Raw genomic sequence first — 23466 nt, forward strand, 5'->3', positions numbered from 1 at the left:
TTTTTAGCTGTGCGTTAAGGGAATGCTTGTAACTAAAGGAGAACAGACAGCCCTCCATTTTCAGTTAGTTCACCTTTCAGTCCTAAAAGGTACTTACTGTTCTTTTCCTAGACCAAGGGCGCTTCATGAAGTACCAGGAACAGAACATTCCCAAGGTCTTAATAAAAACAGAAAAACAAAACAAAAAAACCAGTGTACATCAGTTCTTCGTTGAGATTCCTTGGTCCCCAAGTATCCTTCAAAGGGAAATCGTCAGAGACAGAACCCTGGGATCCCCAAATGGCTTTCAGTGTTACCTAAATTTTATTAATACTTCACTCAAGCCTGTTGACCCTTAAGCCTAGCCCTTCAAAATACCTCTACCACCACGCCTTTGTTCATTTCCCACAAATTCCGTGTGACAATTTTCAGAGTGCTGGGGAGTACAGCAAGACTTGCGTCATGAAGCTTACAGTTTTTAGAGAAAGAACAAAGTAATAGGCCTTTGTCATTTCTCCTTTTACCCTCACTTAGCTTAATGACAGACTTCAAATTCACCGCTTGACTCTCCAGCCCTGCCCCCATCAAGTACCAAGTGATCTTTTCAATGTCATTCTGTGTCCGCTGCTTTGTAACCCATCGCTGATGGCTCAGACTTAATAGTTCCCTGAGTGAGACAATCAGAGCTCTGTCCTTACCCATTATCAGCACCCCAGTTCATTTATATAACTCCCCATCCTCCCAATGTACTGTTCTAGAATGAATAAACAGTTTGAGTTAGCTGCTGTCTTAGCTAGGGTTTCTATTGCTGCGATGCTGGGGAGGAAAGGGGTTACTTGACTTACACTTCCAAAGTATTCATTATCAAAGAAGTCAGGACAAGAACTCAAACAGAGCAGGAACCTGGAGGTAGGAACGGATGCAGAGGCCATGGAAGAGGGATGCTGCCTTGCTCAGCCTGCTTTCTTATAGAACTCAGAACCATAAAAATCAGATTTCTATGGACAGAAAACTGCTGTCTACATTTCTATATGGCAGCTGAGACTATGGAGTGGCTGTCTACTTCAAATTGGGTGTGTATACACAGACTTTCTAGGGTATAAAGGTCCTTTTCAAGTCTTTTGTACAGACATTTGTTCTTTAGATGCTGACCACATCAGTCCTGAACCAAGTACAACAACTTTTAACTTGAATGAGATTAAGAGTGCATTGTGTAATATATATATATATATATATGGATTTTAATCAAAACCACTGAACTAGAACACTGGATGGGTTTCTTAATACCACAAGAACCTCATGGGGATTTGTCTTTGGTAGACCAAAGACCAGTTACGAATCCAGAGTCTGTTCAGAGTGCAGTAGCTCTAACATGACAGGACAGTCTTTTGCCTCCATCTAGACAGTAGCCTAATGGGTTAGAGGCTTTTAATGATTACACCACAAGTTACATCATCGGTACATGGAGTGAACAGAATTGCTCTTTGTCAGGCCTCCCCTAGTGCCTGCTATAGGGTTGCATGGATTAAATCCTTTCACCATCTCTGCATTCTAGGCCAGGGGTCAGCAAGCCACAACGATCAACTGATGGGTTCAAAGGTATATTCCAGTTTGCTTCTCTGTTGCTGAGATAGAAACAACTTGGGGAGGAAAGGGTTTATTGGTCTTCTATTTCCACAGTATAGACCATCACTAAAGAAAGCTAAGGCAGGAACCTGGAGGGAGGAACTGAAGTAGACACCATGGAGGAACACTGCTTATCAATCTCCTTCCCATAGCTTGCTCAGCAATGGACCGCCTGCCTAGGGGTGGCACTGCCCACAGTGGACTGGGCCCTTCCACATCAATCATTAATCAAGAATATGGCCCACAGACATGCCCACAGGATAATCTGATGCAGGCGATCCTTCAGTTGAGGTCTCCTCTTCTAGGTGACTCTAGTGTGTGTCAAATTGACAAAAACTAAATAGCACAGGGTGGATAAAGGACTAGCCTAATGGGCCAGCGATTACAGCAGCGTGGGGGAGACGGGCACATGGCCAGTCTCGGGACAGGAAAGAGTGCACTGACTGGATGGTACATCATTCTAATACCTCCCTATTCCTGACTGCATATCTCTCTTCTTGATAACATACTGACACTCCTGTGATACATTTGTTACATTTGATGAGCAGTATTGATAAATTATCTTTAACCAGCACCGGGTTTCACATTGGACTGCATTCTTTGTATTTTAAACTCCCATAGATCTTGCCAAGCATGACAGATAACGTATCCACCGCTGTCTTCTAAAGTTTTACTGCCCTAAGAATCCCCTGTGCTTCATTCATTCATCCCCCACTTTCATACCCTCAACTTCTGGCAACTACCTGACATTTTACACTGTAGCGTTTTCTGATTGGCATTTTTCATGAGTCAATGTGGTTTAAAGCTCCTTGGAGTTGTATCTTTGCTACTTTGTGTGTTTTTCTTTCTTCCACCCTTCTCCACCCCTTTTGTTCCAAATCCTTTCAACCGCCTAACACTAGATAGGAGATTTTTAAAAAGGATAGAGGGGAAACAGGAGCAAAGTTAGTGTTACATTGCTTCTTGCTAACTAGGGGGCATCGAGTTACTTGGAGAAAGTTTGATCTTTGTTGTCAGGATATCTAATTTCTTCTTTGCCCACAACTACTTAACAAACAACATCAACCAACCAACAACCTACACCCTCTCTACACCACCCAGTATTTATATACTCTCTGAAAAGTTCCCAGAATTCTAAATGTCACATGACTACAGAAACTATCTGCAGCTGGCAAAATCACGCCCCTGCTAGAGCAGGAGGCAAATCAGCTGCTGTGGACAGTGCGAAGCAGCCCCATATTCCACTCCTGGGATTAAAACAAAAACACTTCTTATTTCTGTATTTTTTAAAGAAACGAAGATTCTCACTACAGTTCCTTCATGTCTTTTTATAGACAGTTAACTCATTTCTTTTCATCATTGAGCACTATTCCATTAAATGAATATACCACAAATTATAATAAATTATTAACTAATAATTAACTATAATAATAATTAACTAATAAAGTTAATCTTTTTTTTTTCTTTTTAAAGGACAAGGTCTCTTGGGCTGGAGAGATGGCTTAGAGGTCAAGAGTTCTGTCTGCTCTTCCAGATGTCTTGAGTTCAATTCCCAGCAACCACATGGTGGCTCACAACCATCTGTAATGGGATCCGATGCTCTTTTCTGGCCTACAGGTATACGTGTAGAAAGAACACTCATATTCATAAATAAACAAACCTTAAAAAAAAAAAAAAGAGAGAGACAGGGTCTCTGACCCTTCAGCCCAGGGTAGCTTTGAACTCACAGCCATTCTCCTGCCCCAGTCTTCCAAATGCAGAGATTACAGGTGTGAAACATCACACCCAGTTCCTTTTTTTCTTTCTTTTCTTTTCTTTTCTTTTCTTTTCTTTTCTTTTCTTTTCTTTTCTTTTCTTTTCTTTTTTCTTTTCTTCTCTCTCTCTTTTTTTTTTGTTTTTTTTCGAGACAAGGTTTCTCTGTGTAGCCCTGGCTGTCCTGGAACTCACTCGAACTCAGAAATTTGCCTGCCTCTGCCTTCCAAGTGCTGAGATTAAAGGCGTGCGCCACCACTGCCCAGCTAACATACTGTCTTAAAGACATAAATTAGCCAGACTGACTTGTGTCTTCCATGAAGGTATGTTGAAGTTGAGACCTTAGATACCTATGAATGTCACCTCATTTGGAAAAAGCTCTTTGTAGATATAGTCAAAATAGATGAGGTCATTAGATAGGTCTTGACTCAGGACAGGGCTCTGTAAAACAGAGCATGCCATGGGGAGACAGAGCACCCAGAGAATACTCTGACAACAGAGGCAACGGGTAGACTGATGTAGCTACAAGCCAGGGAGCACCCAGGAGTACTAGCAACACTAGAAACTAAAGAGTCTGCCTTGAGTCTGGAAGAGAATATGGCCGATAGATACCTTATTTTGGACTTCTAGACGGAAGTCAGTGATTTGTGAGATACTATGTGGCTTGTGTTTCAAAGCCACCTAGTTGAGAGCACTTGGTTGTAGAGCCCTGGGAACTAATGGAAGCTTCAAGGGAGCTCTTGATCCAGCCTAGGACAATGATAACTAACTCTGCTGTGAACACTTAAATGCAGGTTTTGTGTGGACATCAGTTTTCGGTTCATGAGAGTGAATATGTAGGAGCAAGACTGTTAGGTTGATATTTAAATGTGTCTAATGTGCGTGTGCACAAGCACATGCGCATGCATGCATGCATGCATGCATGCGTGCATGTATGAATGTACTCAGGCTGTAGGCTGACATTAGAAGTCTTCTTTTTTTAAAAAAATAAAAGAAGTACTTATTTTTTTAATTTTGTGCAAACAGGTGTTTGATCTGCACGTATATTTGTGCCCTCTGAGGCCAGAAGAGGATGTCGGATCCCTTGCGACTGCAATTACAGACAGTTGTGAGCCACCATGTGGGTGCTAGGAATTAAACCTGGGTCCTCTGGAAAAGGAGCCTGGGCTCCTAACTGTGGAGCCATCTCTCCAGCCCCTGCATGTCTTTTTCATCCTTCATCTTGCTTTATTTTTTGATACATAGTTTCTCACTGAACCTCTCACTCATTGATTCAACTAGGCTGGCTGACCAATGGGTGAAAGATGTGTCTTACTGTACCTTGATTATTATGGGTACTGAGGATTTGAACTCAAGTTACCATGCATGTGACAGACACTTTACAGAGGGAGCCATCTCCCTAGCCCCTAAATCATGTCTGACATTTTTTTAAAGATTTATTTATTTATTTATTTATTTAATGTATGTGAGTACACTTTAGCTGTCTTCAGACACACCAGAACAGGGCATCAGATCCCATTACTGATGGTTGTGAGCCACCACCGTGTGGTTGCTGGGAATTGAACTCAGGACCTCAGTTAAGTCAGTGCTCTTAACCGCTGAGCCATCTCTCCGGCCCCTGTTTCTGACTTTAAGAAACTGACTTCAGAATGACTACATTTTCTATTACACCAGTGGGGAAGAGTGATGCTCCCTCAGGGTGCTCAGCAGGGAAGAGTGGTGCTCCCCGTGGTGCTCAGCAGGGAAGAGTGATGCTCCCTCAGGGTGCTCAGCAGGGAAGAGTGGTGCTCCCTCAGGGTGCTCAGCAGGGAAGAGTGGTGCTCCCTCAGGGTGCTCAGCAGGGAAGAGTGGTGCTCCTTCAGGGTGCTCAGCAGGGAAGAGTGGTGCTCCCTCAGCATGCCTATATCTGGTGTGTCAGACTTTAGTTCCTGTTGATTTGTTTTGTCGATTTGAATCATTGGAATTGGCATGCATGATATCTCATTACTCTCTTAATGTACAGTTCCTTAGCGACACCTTTTCATGAGCTATTTATCATCTGTATATCTTTATTGAAGTGTCTATTTCCTTTTCTTCTTTTTCTTTCTTTTTTTTTTTTTTTTTTCGGTTTGGTTTGGTTTTTTGAGACAGGGTTTCTTTGTTTAGCCCTGGCTGTCCTGGAACTCACTTTGTAGACCAGGCTGGCCTCGAACTCAGAAATCTACCTGCCTTTGCCTCCTGAGTGCTGGGATTAAAGGCGTGTGCCACCATGCCTGGCTTCCTTTTCTTCTTTTAAGAAAAAAAAAGATTGATTTATTTTTATCTTGTATCTGTCTGTCAGTCAGTCTGTCTGTCTGTATGCCGCTTGTGTGCCTGATACCATAGAGGTCAGAAGAGGTTTCGGGTCCCTTGGAACTCTTGTGGATGGTTATACACCACCCCTGGGGCCTGGGAACCAAACCTGGATCCTTTGCAAGAACACCAAGTCTCTTAACTGCTGAGCTTTCTCTCCCCCATTTTTTTTGCTTATATATTATTATTATTACTTTTGGAGGCCGGGGTTCGAGACAGGGTTTCTTTGTTTAGCCCTGGCCGTCCTGGAACTCACTTTGTAGACTAGGCTGGCCTCAAACTCAGAAATCCGCCTGCCTCTGCCTCCCGAGTGCTGGATATTTTATTATTTTTACCCATCTTAGATTGCGTTGTCTGTTCTCTTGTTGAACGTTGGGACTTGTTTGTTCGTTCTGCATTCCTGTCCTTTATCAGATGTGTGCTACTGCCTATCCTCTTGGCTGTGGCTTGCCTTTAATTCCCTTGGCAGTAACTTCCCAGATGCAGAGGTTTTAGTTTAATGAAATAAAACCTATCCTTCTTTTTCCTCCATGGATCATTCTTTTGGTATCTATAAAACTCACTGCAAAACCAAGGCTGTTGTTTTTGTTGAGACAAAGTTGCATGTAGCCCTGTCTGCCTCAAGCTTGCCATGCAGAAAAGAATGGCCCTGAGCTCCTGGTTCTCTGTCTCTACCCTTGAAAGGGGACTAAAGGCACACACAGGCCACACCCAGCAAAGGGTTCTGTCTAGCATGTGTGTGTCTGTGTCTCTGTGTAATGTATGTAGGCGCGCATACAGACTTGTCCAGGTGTGTGCATATGTGTTTACATATGTGAATGGAGGTCAGAGATCACTGTTAGGTGTTACATGTCTCCTCTATCTTTGTCTTTGAGACAGGATCTCTTAGTCCATCTAGAGCTCACTGGTCGGCCTCAGGGGCCAACCATCCCCCCCCTGGACACCCCTAGCTCTGAGGTTCTGTGTAGCCTTCTCTTTCCACCAGAGCCCTTAGAATACTCATCCTGGTAATAGTAAATGCCTAGCTCAGTAATGCCATCTTTGCCATGTCTGGTTATGATTCTCTCTCTCTCTCTCTCTCTCTCTCTCTCTCTCTCTCTCTCTCTCACACACACACACACACACAGAGTACAGTTCTATATATAAAACTCAGGGCCAAAACCAAAACCAAAAACCAACTCAGAGCCTCATGCATACTAAGCAAGAATTCTACCATTGAGCTATAGCCCCTGTCTTTGGGTTTCTTTTTTCTCGCTTCTATAATTTTCCAGTAGTTAGGCATAATGTGTTGTCTCATAGAAACTGAGGGAAACAGGGCTGTGATGATTTTGTATGTATCTGCCTGGAGTTAGGCTCTGTTTATCATTTACTGTAACTGTGTCAAAGGCTTCAGTTTCCTCTTTAATTTGCTTCCCTTGTCTAAGTTTCCCTAGAAACTTGTTTGAATGAAAGCTTACAGCTTTCTCAATTGTAATTCCCTGGTTTTTTTTTGTTTTTTTTTTTTTTTGTTTGTTTGTTTTTTTGGTTTTTCGAGACAGGGTTTCTCTGTGTAGTCGTGGCTGTCCTGGAACTCACTCTGTAGCCCAGGCTGGCCTCAAACTCAGAAATCCGCCTGCCTCTGCCTCCCGAGTGCTGGGATTAAAGGCGTGCGCCACCACGCTCGGCTAATTCCCTGTTTTTATACCGAAGCCACGTTGATGCTACAGTAAGGTTTCTGGTGATGGGAAGCTTTTGATAATCTTGTAATAAAGTCTCTTTTGTGCAGTATGAGGGTGTGTGTCTTAGTAGGCCGGAGTCCCTAGACTGTAACCTTCAAGATATATTTTAGCTTTTTCCTCTTCTCTTTTGTGAGACACAAAACTAAAGGAGACTGAAGATATCTAATTGGCTTTCCCCTGGGTTGATAAGGCTCTGATAAAAGTAGTTTCCTTTGAAGGGAGGCCTCTGCCACAGAGAACACAGTGCTCTGAACAGGAGGGAAAAAAATTTCTCCTCTTGCCTACATCTTTGGGTTTAGCGTTGTCCAGAAATGGGAAGTCTACACCCTGCCCCAGTGATTCCCAGTGTTTTTTGTTTGTTTGTTTTGTTTTTGACAGGGTTTCTTTGTGTAACCCTGGCTGTCCTGTAACTCACTCTACAGTGTCTGCAGACCAGGCTGGCCTCGAACTCAGAAATCCACCTGCCTTTGCCTCCTGAGTGCTGGGATTATAGGCATGTGCCAGTGCTGCCTGGCTTGATTCCCAGTGTATAAACATGTCACTGCGCTCAGCTGAGGCTGCCCTGGTGAGCTGTGTTTCTGTGCACCCTCTAACCTCTGTCTGTCGTTTCCCCATGACCCTTGTTCCCTAAGGGCTCTGAGAGGAGCTGCCGCCTCTCAGCGTGTTCCTGCTTCCCTGGTGAAGTGGGGTTCTGCCTTTTGAGCTCGACACACAATTTGAGCAGAAATGCAAAGTCATCCTAGTGAATTTTTCATTAGTCTAGAGGAGAATGAGAAAGAAAAAGAGCACAAACACTTTGTCTAAAGCTACACAGTAGGTTTTGTAAGTAAGTGGCCTGGAGCTTCCTTGAGAACAAAAATCTCCACACCTGAACTGATGCTGGGCACAGAGGATGCTGAGCCTGCCTCCGTGTGAATGAAATGAGGCCCAGGAGCCCCTGTCGCACTGTGGAATGGATATTAGAACTAGACTTTCCAAGGCCGTCCCCTACTTCCTGAGAAATTTGATCAGGTGATGTTCTAAGGATTTGGGAGAAAGCAGGAACTGAGGCTACCCCAGGGGAGGCTTCAGCCAGAGGACCACAGCTAGTTAGCCCATTGTCTTCCATCCTACAGCTGGTATCCAACAACAGGCTCCAAGCCTCACACGGTAGATTCGGAAATGCTGTCTTTACTTGTGTATTACAGCCCAGTGAGCAATGTGGCTTTATGACAGTATTTTTTTTTTAAGATTTATTTATTTATTATATGTTAGTACACTGTAGCTGTCTTCAGACACACCAGAAGAGGGCGTTAGATTTCATTACGGATTGTTGTGAGCCACCATGTGGTTGCTGGGAATTGAACTCAGAACCTCCGGAAGAAGAGTCAGTGCTCTTAACTGCTGAGCCATCTCTCCAGCCCGCTTTATGACAGTATTATTACATTACTATCTTTCATAGATTCTAAGGTATGTGTAGTTTCCTGACTTTACAATTTTATTTATAAAGCTAACAATTGTTTTTTTTTCATATTTTATTACTTTTTGTATGTTTGCTTTTGAGACAGGGTTTCTCTGTGTAGCTCTGACTGTCCTGGAACTCACTCTGTAGACCAGGTTGGCCTCAAACTCAGAGATTATCCTGCCTCTGCCTCTCAAAGTCCTGGGATTAAAGGTATGCACACCATGTCCAGCTTATTTTATTTTATTTTTATATTTAGTCATTTTACTTTCTGAGGGTTTGCTTGCACCAGTGTTTGTTTGGTCCTTGGAGGCCAACGAGTTATAGATAAAATTGTACGATGCGATGTGAGTGTTAGGAGTCAAACCATGATCTCTAAGATCAGCCAGTACACACACACACACACACACACACACACACACGTGTTAGAGCCTGTGCTGACTAGTTTAATGTCAATTTGACACAAGCTAGAGTCATTGAGAGGAAGGAACCTCAATTGAGAAAAGAACCCACTAGATTGGCCTGCAGGCAAACTTTAGGACATTTTTTTGATTGATAGTTAATGTGGGAGGGCTCAGCTCATTGTGGGTGATACCATCCCTGGGCTGGTCGTCCTGGGTTCCATAAGAAAGCAGGCTGAGCAACCCGTGAGGAGCAAGCCAGTAAGCAGCATCCCTCTATGGACTCTGCATCAGCTCCTGCCTCCAGGATGAGTCACTACCCCAACTTCCCTTAGTGATGAACCGTTGTTGCCTGAACTATATAAGATGAAATAAACCCCTTCCCCCCCCCCAACTTGCTTATAGTCACGGTGTTTATGTCAACAACAGAAACCCTGACTAAGTCCAGGCCTCATTATGCAGTTCAGGCTGGCCGGCAACCCGTCAAGTAGAACTGGAATAAGTTTTATTTTTATCAAAGTAACACATACTTTTGAAAGCTAGTGTGGTCACAGGCAATCGACTACCGATCTTCTAATAACTTCTCAGAAGCAGCGATGTGCAACTTACGGAGTTGTTAGTCCCGCTACTTTCCCCCTACATTTCCAGACACCTGAACATTTTCTAAAGCTTCAACTCGGATAATTTTAATTGACTTGTAGTACTCCCGACTCTAAGGTACCCAAGGCTGTGCCTTTTTCCATTTTGTATCTGTATTATATAACTTGGACTATCCCTACCCTGGGTTAACAATTCACTTTGTATATTTTTAAATGTTTATTTTTATTCTACACATATGGATGTTTTGTCTGCGTGTATGTCTATGTACCATGTGCATGCAGTGGCCAAAAAGGCCAGAAGAGGGACAAGATGCCCTGACGCTGTAGTTGTAGACAGTCATTAGCAGCCATGGAAGTTCTGGGAATTGAACCTGGATCCTCTGTAAGAGCAGACATTGCTCTTAACCACCAAGCCAATTCTCCAACCCCTTAACAATTTGCTGTAAAAATGACATTTTTTTTTAAAGATTTATTTATTATTATACCTAAGTACACTGTAGCTGTCTTCAGACACACCAGAAGAGGGCATCAGATCTTGTTACAGGTGGTTGTGAGACATCATGTGGTTGCTGGGATTTGAACTCAGGACCTTTGGAAGAGCAGTCAATGCTCTTACCAGCTGAGTCATCTCACCAGCCCAATATTTTTTATTTAAAATTTTTTTTATCACATTTATTTATGTGAGGTACTGTGTGTGTGTGTGTGTGTGTCCGAGAACAACTTGCAGGAGTTGGTTTTCTTTCTGCCCTATTGTCAATCAGTCTGGGAAGAGGGCACTTCTACCTGCTGAGCTATCTCACCACTCTAAATGGTTAAAGCTAACCACATGGTTAGTAGCCACAAACAAAGAAAACAGCAACAACAAAGCCACCACTACCAACATAAAACCCAAACTGACAAACCATCACTACCAACCACAACCCACCCCCCTTTTAAAAATTTGATTATTAAATCTGTTTCCTAGGCAAGGTCTCCACTTCAGGCTGGCTTGGATTTCATTATCTAGCCAAGAATGACCTTGCTTCTGATCCTCCTGCCTCCACCTCCTGAACACTGGGGGCAGCTTTATGCCATTCTAGGAATCCAACTCAAAGTTTGTGCTACCAACTGAGCTACATACCCAGCCCCCAAGGAAAAAATTTTCTATTGAACTATTATTACATCTGATGTATATATACATATGCACATGCATATATATGTGTGTGTGTATATCTATATCTATACACTTAGCATTATGATTCATGATGTGTGTTTTTAAAAGTCACCAGCACCCTTATATTGCTCCTCTGAGCAGTAACCTTCTGCTGTCTATTCCAAAACGATGCGTTTCGTCTGCGAGCTCATGACTCACGTGCTTTTAGAAATTTCTGTTGAGTGCTTCTTGTTAAATAAATGCTCAATATTTTTCCTGTGTGCCCCACATAATATTCCGTCAATTATCCCAGGTTTAAAAAAAAAACAAAATCGGGGCTGGAGAGACGACTCAGATGTTAAGAGCAATGACTGCTCTTCCAGAGGTCCTGAGTTTAATTCCCAGCAACCACATGGTGGCTCACAACCATCTGTAATGGGATCTGATGCCCTCTCCTGGTGTGTCTGAAGACAGCTACAGTGTACTCACATACATAAAATTAATAAGTAAGTAAATAACTAAACAAACAAACAAACAAATCATAAAAAAAAACAAAATCAAGCCAGGCGAGCTAGTATACACCTTTAAGCATCAGGAGGCAGAAGCAGGTGAATCTCTGTGAGTTCAAGGCCAGATTGGATCCCAAAGAGAGTCCCAGGAAGCAAGCACTACCCTGTTGCGAAAAAACAAACAAACAAAAGTAAATGGTGGAGGGAGCAGCAACAGCAGCAGCAGCAACAACAACAACAACAACAACAACACTAAACCAAAAAAAAAAAATTCCCCAAGTCTTCCAGGTAAATACATATTTCTGCCACCTCCACATGTTCCCTTTCAAAATAATTGTCATAATTTTAGTCAACTTCATATTCAGTGTGTACATGTTTTTCTTTTTAACTGAAGAACAAGCCAACAGCACCCTGCCTAGCTGTGTTTCCTTGGTAGTCTTCTCCTTGTACAACTTCCTTTTGTCCTAGAGAAGCAAAGCTTGTTTCTGCCCTCAGTTTCCCACCCTGCCCTCACTAGTCACTCCCTCCTGTGTTACCATCCTGTGATGGTGACTGTTCATTTTCAGCTTGACAGTATCCAGAATGACCTGGGAGATGAGCCTCTGGCCGTGCCTGCGGGGTTATCTCCATTCATTTAGTTGAGGTGTGTCTTAGTTAGGGTTTCATGGCTATGAAGAGACGCTGTGACCAAGGCAACTCTTGTAAAGGCAAACATTTTATTTGGGGCCAGCTTACAGTGTCAGAGGTTTAGTCCATTAATATCCAGTTGGAAGCATGGCAGCATCAGGCAGACTTGGTGCTGGCGAAGGAGCTGAGAGTTCTACATCTTGATCTTCAGGCAGCAGGAGGCGACTGTGTTCTACACTGGGCAGAGCTTGAGCGTAGGAGACCTCAAAGCTCACCCCCGCGCTGATGCATTTCCTCTAACATGGTCACTCCTACTCCAACAAAGCTACATCTCCTAATAGTGCCATTCCGCACGGACCAAGCATTTAAGCACATGAGTCTATGGGGTGGGGGGAGGGCATACCTATTCATACCACCACAAGATGTGAAGACCTGTCCACTGTGGATGGCACCATTCCCTTGCTGTGGTCCTAGACTGTACACGTGGAGAGGAGAACTGAGCAGCGGTGTGTTCTCTGCTTCCTGATGGTGGATGTTAGTTGCTTAAGTACTGTTCACTTCCCTACCACACTACACTCACAGATTGTCGTGTAGGGCATGAGCATCTTTGAGGGCCTGTTCTGCATACCGTATGCTTTCTCTCTGCCACATTAATCAAATCATTCAACAAATATTTATTAAGCCCCCTCTTCCTTTCTCCTTCCTTTCTTAAGTGTAGCACATTGACATTGAAAGCCTGGAGCAACAAGTCTGCTGTTGAACTCTATCCTGTCCTCAGCCCACGTTTACTTTTTTTTTTTTTTTTTTTGGCCTGGCTGTCCTGGAACTCACTCTGTAGACCAGGCTGGTCTGGAACTCAGAAATCCGCCTGCCTCTGCCTCCCGAGTGCTGGGATTAAAGATGTGTGCCACCACGCCCAGCGTCTCACAGATTCTTTAGGCCGGCCTGACTTACATAGCTAATGACCTGTAACTGCGGGTCCTCCTGCTCCTTGCTGGAACGACAGGGGAGCGCTGCCGGCGCTGACACGCTTGTTTCTGGGTTTTTGTTCGTTTGGTTCTTTTGTTTGAGTCAAGGTCTTGCTCTGTAGCTTAGGCTGCCCTGGAAGCCACTATGTAGACAAGGCTGTCCTTCAACTTGCAGCCCTCTGCTTCTCAAGTGCTGGAATTACAAGGGTGGGGACCACACCCCACTGGGATGACATCGTTCTTTCTTCTCCAAGTCTGTAGGCTGTGGCAAAATCTGATGTCTTAACGATTCTTTTAAAGATGTTTGCATACTGTGTGTGTCTGTATGTATGCATGTGTGTGTGCATGTGTATGTGTGTAAATGCATGTGTGTGTGCATGTATGTGTGTGTGCATGTGTATGTGTGTAAATGCATGTGTGTGCATGTGTATGTGGGTAAATGCATGTGTATGTATGCATGTGTGTGTGCATGTATGTGTGTGTGCATGTGTATGTGTGTAAATACATGTGTATGTATGCATCTGTATGTGTGTGCATGTATGTGTATGTATGAATTAGAACCAAGGATCTGTGTGTATGTGTGTGTATGCATGTTTGTGTATGTGTGTGCATGTATGTGTATAGTTGTGTGTGCATGCATGTGTGTGTATAGGTGTTTGCACATGCATGTGTGTGCATAGGTTAGAACCAAGGGTCTGGGTATATGTATGTGTGTGTGTATGTGCATGCATGTTTGTGTGTCTGTATGCATGTGTGTATCAATTAGAAATAGGGGCCTGTATATGTGTATACACATGTGCATGTGTATGCATGTATATGTACGTGTGTATGCATGTATATTTGTGTGTTTGTGTGTATATATGTGGGTTAGAACCAAGGGATGTGTGTATGTGTGTGTGTGTGTGTGAGTTAGAACCAAGGGTCTGTATGTATGTATGTATGGTTAGAACTAAGGATCTGTATGTGTCCACATGTGCCCCAGTGTGTGCATACATGTATGTGTGTGTATAGGAGCCTTGGGGAGTTAGAGGCCAGCCTTGGGTGTCATTCCTCAACTTTCACCTTGCCTGAGTAAGTTAATGTGTGTTGTCCCACATCATTTAAGCCGAAGTGTTGGATCTGTGAATGTCAAGGAAGTGTTTTCTCTGCCTCCTCCTATTTTGCTGTGGGAATACTGGGGTAACAGGCATGTGCTACCACATTTGGCTTCATGTGGGTTCTGGGGATTTGATCTCAGGTCCTCAGCCATCCCCTCAACCTGAACTAAGGGTCTTGCACATAAGTAAACATTACACCTCTGGGCCAAGGGCCAGCCTGCTTCCTTTTGGCCTATTGCTTCATCGCCCTTTGGGTTTCATTTAAAAATTATGATAATTCTAAGTAAACACCAAATAACTAGAGAACAATACAATAAACCCACACATTTCTGTTGCTTAGTCTTATTTTTCTGGTGAGTAGGCAGTATTTTATAGCAATTTTCATACATTGTACAGATCAGAACTTAAAGAAACAGGCACTCATTTATCCCACATAAGGAACTAGCAATAGTTTTTACATAAGCTAGGTTTAGTTTCTCTGCTTATCTAAAAAACAAAAACAAAAACAAAAACAAAAAACCAAAAAAACCAAAAGCCTGGCTTTTCATGCTGATTGCTTAAGTGGGTGTCTTGCCTCCTCTCCCCATGTGCTTGAATCTGGATCTGACTGCTGAGTCCTCAGGTCCTCACTGTGTTGCAAAATATGGCAGCAACCATTGAATGTGTTATAAATGGGTAAGTCTAGCGATGGCCCAGTTAGATAGACTCCAGTCCTGTTTGATCCTCTCACTGGTGGAGCTGTGGACTTCTTGCTGCACCATCACAGGCGCTGTCTACCTCTATTGGTTCCCAGTGATTCTGCCCTGAAAGAAAATCCATCTTCTGAGATTGTTGTGCATGTGTGAAATTATTTTTTGCCTCTCTAGTTTTCATATTTTCACTTCCTGTGGGGAAAACTGTTCAGAGATCTGGGCCCATGGAACGCTTTTCTAATTTCTAATTTTCTCTCTCTCTTGCTACTTTACCTTCTCATCTTTGGGTCTCCCTTCTGCAAGTTCTTTTCCAACTGTTCCTCAGTCATATTGCATTCAAGGCACGAAGATGGAAACCACCCTCTGTGTGAGAGGCAGAAAAAGCTTGAGTATGGCGAATCAAGTCCCATGAACTGAGGACAGTTCTAGTCTAAGAGGGCTCTTGTTTCCGAGTCACCAGAGCTGTGACTGAGAGATCGGGCTGCCTCTGCTTCTTCTTAGGCTGCCACTGTAACCGCCTGACACGTGAGGATGGAGATCAATCAAGGATCTCTGTAGGTTTGATTTCGCTTGTGAGAAGAGCCAACATGTCAAGCCTATGTCACGACAATTTACATGCTGTCTTTTATCTTAATCCTGTCTGGTTCAGAGAAGTCTACAAGAGATGTCAGAGACAGAGCTTTGCGGTTCTTACTGGCATTGCAAGAGGATGAGGTGCCAAAGAGACCTGGCATTCTCCTAGATTGTCTGAAGTGAGTTGGTCATAAAAATGAGGTCACTGGAAAGGTAGGCATTATGAATGTAAAACCAACCAACCAACCAACCAACCAACCAACCAACCAACCAAACACACATTCTGTTGAAGAGATGGCTCAGTAGTTGAAAGCACCTGCAGTTCTTTCGGAGGACCCAAGTTTGGTTCCCAGCACCCATGTTGAGTGGCTCACAACTGCCTGCAACTCTAGCTCCAGAGGATCTAACGCCCTCTACTGGTCTCCATATGCACTTACACTCACATGCACCCCCTCATATACATAATTAAAAATGCCTTTTTAACAAAAGGCATTCTATTCCAATCCATGTCTCGGTGTCATGATAGCTAAACCAGAAATAAATTTCCCAGTAGAGGCTCTGTAGATTTCTACCTGCAGAGAGACTGACAAGACCTTGTCATGCCCTGGCACCTCCTCCTGCTCTAGAGGCTCCAAGGAGCTCTCTGCCTCTAGTCTCCACCTTCAGAGCACCAGCTGGGCAGGAAGAACCATTAATTTATAGGGTGTTTATGCGTGTATTTTAAGACTGATATTTTTTAGCCTTTCATTTTAAGTAAGAAAGCACCTGCTATATTCTTTTTAAGTGATGTATTTTTATTATATGGTGACGCATGAATATATTTTCAGAATAAGAAAATGAAAATTAAACATAAAAGCAGCCTGAGATCATACCCCCCCATGTGATTCCCCCTCCCATGTTATTCTCCCCTCCAGAAGTAACTGTAGATCGCTTGTAGAGCAGACCTATTAACCTGTAGGTGAGACTGCACTGAAGTTAACATCTCCAAGACCTCAGTGCTTTTTCTTTCTTTCTTTCTTTTTTTTTTTTTAAGACTTATTTATTTATTATATGTAAGTACACTGTAGCTTCAGACACACCAGAAGAGGGCATCAGATCTCATTATGCATGGTTGTGAGCCACCATGTAGTTGCTGGGATTTGAACTCAGGACCTTTAGAAGAGCAGTCTGCACTCTTAACCGCTGAGCCATTTCTCCAGCCCTGACCTCAGTGCTTCATAATGATACAGATTTATATCTTGGTGTGTTGAGGGAGAATGTGCCTGAGTATGGGGCACATGTGCATATGGAGGCCAGAGGTTGATGTAATGTTTCCCTTCATTGATTTCCATTCTATTTACTCACAGAGGCAGGGTCTCTCACTTAAAACTAGAGCTAGTTGTTTTGGTCACTGTAGCAAACTAACTCTCCCCAGGGGTCTCCTGACAGTTTCCTGAGAGGACAGAGGTAACGGGCAGTTGCTACACTAACCCAGCATTTATGTGGATGCTGGAGATTAAGACTCCGGTCATCAGACTTGTACAGGAAATGGCTTATCCACTGAGCAATCTCCCAGCCCATTTACACTGTAGTCTTCACATGTTTGTATGAGTTTGCTTCCGCTGTATTTCTGGACACCGGGTGAAGAAGAAGCAGCCGGTACCTGCTGGTTTCGTGGCAGAGGGAAAAGGAAGAATGCTGTGGCCTCTTAAAGCTCCCACTTGGAAGTTTCCCATGTCACCACCACACACACTCCCTTGGCCAAAGCACATCCTATATCCATGCCTGCCTGCCTTGGGTGGGGTGGGGTGTATATATAATCCTTCCTTGTGGAGAAGTGGAGGAAAGTTTCCCATAATTTTTGTGGAACACATGGAGACTGTAGCACTCGTGTAATTTATTATGGCTCTGGTCTTTCTTCCTACAATAACATGTTTCAAGTCCATGTTATACAAGTGGATCCAGCCCCCCTTTACATCAGCATGTCACATTCACATAGTATGCTGTATAGTTAACTCCATACATAAAATTTTGCTTAGCTGTTTTCTATTTGAAGGCATTTAAACAATTTCTAATTTTTGACTCTTGTAAACAAGGGTGTTGCAAACGGCCTTCCACTCGCCCTCTGTGCAGATACCTGTTAGTGTGTGTGTCTGATGTGGGTAAGGGGATGTGGAGATGTGGAATTGCTGATGGACAGGTACCCATTGGCTCTGGGCCCACTTAACTCCAAACAAGATGTAGTACTCTTGCTCAGAGAACGTTGAAGGTAGCATGAGAGGGGGCTGGTAAGAGTGGGCCCATTATTATACCTCCAAAGCTTTGGGGGTGAAGAGAGAGTGGAATCCAGTAGAAGAGAGAGAGAGAGAGAGAGAGAGAGAGAGAGAGAGAGAGAGAGAGGAAACCAGTCCAGTGTGGTCCCCCAGGGAAGGTGCTATGGTAATATATGTCTTGGGTCACTCTTGTCCCTCTGTCTCCTACTGGGCTGACCTCAACCAGATGGCAGCAGAATGTGTTGATGTAGTCCATGCAAGCCTGTCTCATGGGACACAGAGGAACATGAGGAAGACAAAGAGTGAGTACAGAGAGGCAGCTGCAGGTCTGCACCCCACGCCCTCACCCACCCTCGGAGGAAGGGTTCAATCATTTGACAATGTCATAGGTGAAAAATGGAGGCTTGATGAGAATCCAGTTTGTGTTGCTCTGTCCATCGTCATGTTGCATTTTCTTATTATTATGCAACTATTGCCCTCTCACATTTATTAGCAATTTCCTATTTTATTGGCAGTCTGCACTTGTTCTGATTTTTGGGCGTACACTTTGTTTTCTGATGATGAGATGGATGGAGATCATTTACAGAGCTGACGTCTCACAGCATCTTGCAGGATGTATTTTACTTTTGCTTTGGCATAGGAACACTTAAAAACATTTAAATAGAAATCTATTTATTTAAATTTAAAGTATATTTGGATGTGCTGCTTGGGAATTTCATGCACATATCCGATATATTTTGACCTTACCCACCCTCGGCTCTTCTCTTCTATTTCTTCCAGGATCTCCTTCCCAGCTCTGTGTTTTTAAATTTATTCATTTTAATGTGTATGAGTGCTCTATCTGCATGTACACCTGCATACCAGAAGAGGGCGTCAGACCCCATGGCAGATGGTTGTGAGCCACCATGTGGTTGCTGGGAATTGAACTCAGGGCCTCTGGAAGAGCAGTCGGTGTTCTTACTCCTGAGCCATCTCTCTGCCCTGTTTTGTTTTGTTTTGTTTTGTTTTGTTTTGTTTTGTTTGTTTTTTCGAGACAGGGTTTCTCTGTGTAGCCCTGGCTGTCCCGGCACTCACTTTGTAGACCAGGCTGGCCTCGAACTCAGAAATCCGCCTGCCTCTGCCTCCCGAGTGCTGGGATTAAAGGCGTGCGCCACCACGCCCGGTTTTGTTTTGTTTTTAATTTTTAAAAGTAATCCACTGAGTCTCATCAGTGTCACCCACTGGCACTCAGGTACAGGCCCACCTTTGAGGTATGGTCAACTTACCCTGGAGAAAACTGGCTCTCCCTCCTCCATCTGACATTAAGTGCTAGGAGTGGCTCCCCCACGCATGAGGGCTGCTGACTGGCTTCTTCTTGTACAGATCTTATACAGAGGCAGCCGCAGCTCCTATGAAATAATGTAATCAACACTCTCCCGTATAGTTGTTGTCTTGCAATGTGTCCTTTCTGCTCACAAAGGATCAATACATTCCCTTATTTCTTCTAACACCGGTAGGCTTTGATCAAATATTTTGGATTTATATTTGGAAATGGTATGGGATACAATCACACTAATTTCCTTCCTCCAAATAGCTGTCTGTTTGTCACAGCAACATTGATCGAACAGTCCTTTGTTTCCTCAACAGAATTGACAGGTAGCATAAGCTAAAACCCACATGTGCATTCTGGGTTCTGGTTTCATGGAAGCATTTGTAAATTTGTAAACTGGTTTAATTCCTGAAAGTATTTTGTGAGCTGTGATATCTGGCAAAGTCTCACTGCTATTTTTCTATTTTTTTTCCAAAGTTGCTTTTGCTCAGTCCAGACATTTATCATTTCATAGGTTTTGAGTCAGATTTTCTACAAGAGTTGAGAGGGTTTTCTTGGAATTGCTTGGTATGTCTAGGTTCACTTTGAGGGAATCAACGGCCCTCTGGTCTATGCCTTTGGCACCCAGAAAGGTTATAATGCATACAGACCATCTGGTGAGGTCTCACAGGAAAGACTTGTGTTTGTTTCTAATGATCTGGCACAGTTTAAAGTCCCGAGGCATTTCACCATTTTGTGGGTACTTAAAACGGTACATTCGGTTCCACGATTTAAAAATGCTTGTTAGCCAGGCGTGGTGGCGCACGCCTTTAATCCCAGCACTCGGGAGGCAGAGGCAGGCGGATTTCTGAGTTCGAGGCCAGCCTGGTCTACAAAGTGAGTTCCAGGACAGCCCGGGCTACACAGAGAAACCCTGTCTCGAAAAACCACAAAAAAAAAAAAATAAAATAAAATAAAAATGCTTGTTTGTGTTGAGATGGACTTGCTGGGTATCCCTGGCCGCACTGGCATTAGTTATATAGCCCGGGCTGGCTTCAAACTTGTGACAACCCTCATGCTTAGCCTCTTGTGATACAGTTGTGGGTGTATCCCACATACTCAACCTACAGGAGTTGCCCTATGAGAGAGATGGATCCTATTGATTGTTGACAGCATCCAGAGTCATCTTAGGCACTAATCTCTGGGCAGGCAGGTCTGTGAGGATTCTCTTGAGCAGGTTCCTTGAGGCAGGAAGATGAACCCTAAATGTGGGTGGCATCGTTCCCTGAGTGGTGGGAGGGAGAGGGGGGTTCTGAACTGCACGGAAGAGAGAAAGCCAACTGAGCGCCAGCATTTGTTGCTTTCTGCTCCCTGATTGGATGCAGGATGCATGCCACCAGCTGCCCCAAAACTTCGCAGCTAGAACTTCCCTGCCACGATGACTCTACCCGGAGACTTGCGCCCAGGTAAACTTGTCCTTTCCTAAGGAGTTTCTGTCAGCCATTTCCTAAGTAGTTTCTGTCAGCCATTTTGCCCCAGCAATGTATAAGGTAACTAATACTGTGTGTTTGTTCAAACTGCTGAAATCTCTCAGTTCACAGGGATTAGTTGACTGGTGTGGGTTTCAGTGTTTTTCTTGCATGCCCACTTGCCTCACTCTCTCTCTCTCTCTCTTCCTGTTATGTGAGGAATGCAGTAGGAATGTGACTGTCTGGAAGGGAGGAAGAGAGCCCTCACTAGAACCCCGCCATACCAGCACTCTGACCTTTGACCTCTGACAGCCAGCTTCCAGAACTGAAGAAATAAGAAATAAAGAAATAAAGAGAAGTGAGCGATGTCAAGAAGCACCAATTTGTGGAGAGTTAGATTTTTCTGGCTGGCACTCGTGGTGGATGGAGAGTATTGGTTTGGGCAGAAATTCCACCATTCACTCCTAACATTATCTCATCCAGGATGGTCAAAGTGATATGTCCCTGAGGACCATGTCTTGGACCTTATGCTGGTCAGTGCGTGCTTTTTCTACTAACAGCAATAGCAGCAGAGTTGTGGATTTGGCCTAAAGCTTGCATTTATGCTATTTGGGTTCCCTAAATAGCATGAGAATCCTGCATGTAAGATGCTGAGGGTTCTTGCCCCGACTTGGTTTCAATTTGTAAAATCGCCAGTGGCCAATGGCTAGGCAAGGAGACAGAGGCAGGACTTTAGGTTTTGCAGGCAAAGGGACCAAAGGAGGAAAAAGGACAGAATTGCCATGCTGAGGGAAGTGCAGGATTGAGAGACAGCCAGCATGTAAGAACCAGGGAAGAACAGCCCCAGTCCCCTCCCCTCCCCTCCCCCACAAACTGTGTCAAGGGCAACAAAGATGGAGTATAGATGTTAGTAAGTAATAACTCAGGGGTATCAGACAGGAGTTGTTAGCCATGTGGAAGTTTAGGAATGACCCAGTCATTGAACTGATTAAGACATATTAAATATAAAGCTGTGTATGTGTGTGTGTGTTTCATTTGAGATTCTAGAACATTGGGGCTGGTAGCGAGGAACTCATGCTGCCACCACGGGGGCCAATCTTGAGTGCCATTATTAATCACCTACAGGAACACAGCAGAAAAGAGCCCCCTTCCCTTCTACACAACATGAGGACTGAGACTTGTCACCACTTGGGCGCCGTGTTAGAGTTAGGTTGTCCGTGAGTAAGGGATCATACTCAGTAATGTTCATAAGTTTGAAGTTGGAGGCAGGAAGCTCGGAGCTGATTTGATGGCTTCTTTCATGAAACCGCCCTTAATCCAGCTGCTTCATTCTGTATAAACCACCCTTTCTTGGCTCAGCCCACAGTTGAGATGGCTCCTTCGGCTTCTGCCATTGTCTCTGTACCAAAGACGTTGAGAAGGACGAGAGGTGGAAGCATTGCGTGGTGTCCTGATGTTTCGTTAGGAAGGTTCTAGAACTTGCCCTGGGATTATTTGGTTTACACCCTGTTGGACAAGACTCAGTGTCACACCTCATGTGGCCTATAAAGGATTTTGGAGATCTACCACGGATTCTTAGGGGTGGACCACGTTCCTAGATGCAAGCGAGACGACTTATCAATAGTTGTCAAAGTTCGGGATTCTACGGACATACATCTCTGGCAGTTTGTCTGGCTTTCCAGGCTATCCAGGAGGGAAGTCCTTGCCCTCTGCTCCCCATGACACTGCCTCTACCCACTGGGAGGCTCTTCTTAATCCAGCATCCTCAGGGCCATGCGTAATAAAGTTCCACAGGTTTTATAGCCTCCATCTTTTTCTCTTCTTTCGTGTCCTTTCCTTTCCTTTCCTTTCCTTTCCTTTCCTTTCCTTTCCTTTCCTTTCCTTTCCTTTCCTTTCCTCTCCTCTCCTCTCCTCTCCTCTCCTCTCCTCTCCTCTCCTCTCCTCTCCTCTCCTCTCCTCTCCTTTCCTTTCCTTTCCTTTCCTTTCCCCCTCTCTCTTTTTCTCTCTCTCTCTTTCATTCTTTCTACATTTTAAACTTTTTTTTTATCCATATGAATGTTTTGCCTGCATGTATATATGTACACTACATGCATGTCCGATGCCCACAGAGGAAAGATACCCTGGAACTAGAGTTATGGTTGGTGTGAGCCATTGTGTAGGTGCTGAATCAAACCCGGGTCCTCTGGGAAAGCAACAAGTACTCTAAGTGACTGAGTCAACTCTCCAGCCCCCTAGCCCCATTGTTTGATGACTTGGGGATTCCGGATTTCTCATGACTTTGTAAAGGAGGAAGGGAGAACTTTCTTAGGGGACACTGTGGTACATGCCACAGATGTCAGAAAAGTGCCTGACTGAGTGCTCACTCAGCCTTAAAAGGGACATCGGTGTCCCAGGGCTCAAGTGACGTGGTGTCAGAGGGGATCACTAGAGGGTGAGAGTGGGAGGGCCATGCCAGTGCTGTGAGATGTCACCTTCTGGACATGACAGGATTTGTGCATCCATGTACCTGTGGTTACCTGCACAAGACCTGCAGAAAGAAGATGGGGTCAGTCAATATGGTGGCAAGAGGGGGGAAGGGCAAAAGGCCCCATTCACAGCAGAGGAGGTTAGAGGAACGGATGTGAAGGAGGCATTTTTATGCTGGCAGGCTTCCATATACAACATATACGCACATTTGGGCAGCACTAGACTCAGTAGATTATTGCAGAGGTTGTGAAGTTTGGGGAGGAGGAGGTGAGGGGTCTGGGGGGAGTGGGAGAGGAGAGTTGGAGGTGACTTTGATTAAGATAGATAGTATACATGCATGAGATAATCAAAGAACAAATAAAAAATATACTTAATTTTAAGAAAGGAAAGGAAAGTGCCTGGCTTACCTTTTTGCTACACAAGAGCATAGGAGTCACATACAGTAGCTCTTTTAACATTTTTTTACATACCTATGTATATATATATATGCATATGTATGTATGTATGGGTGCTCTGTCTGCATGTACACCTGCATGCCAGAAGAAG

The sequence above is a fragment of the Mus caroli genome, unplaced genomic scaffold, assembly GCF_978045245.1.
Source record: "Mus caroli unplaced genomic scaffold, Mus_caroli_1 scaffold_2, whole genome shotgun sequence".
NCBI classification, from domain to species: domain Eukaryota; kingdom Metazoa; phylum Chordata; class Mammalia; order Rodentia; family Muridae; genus Mus; species Mus caroli.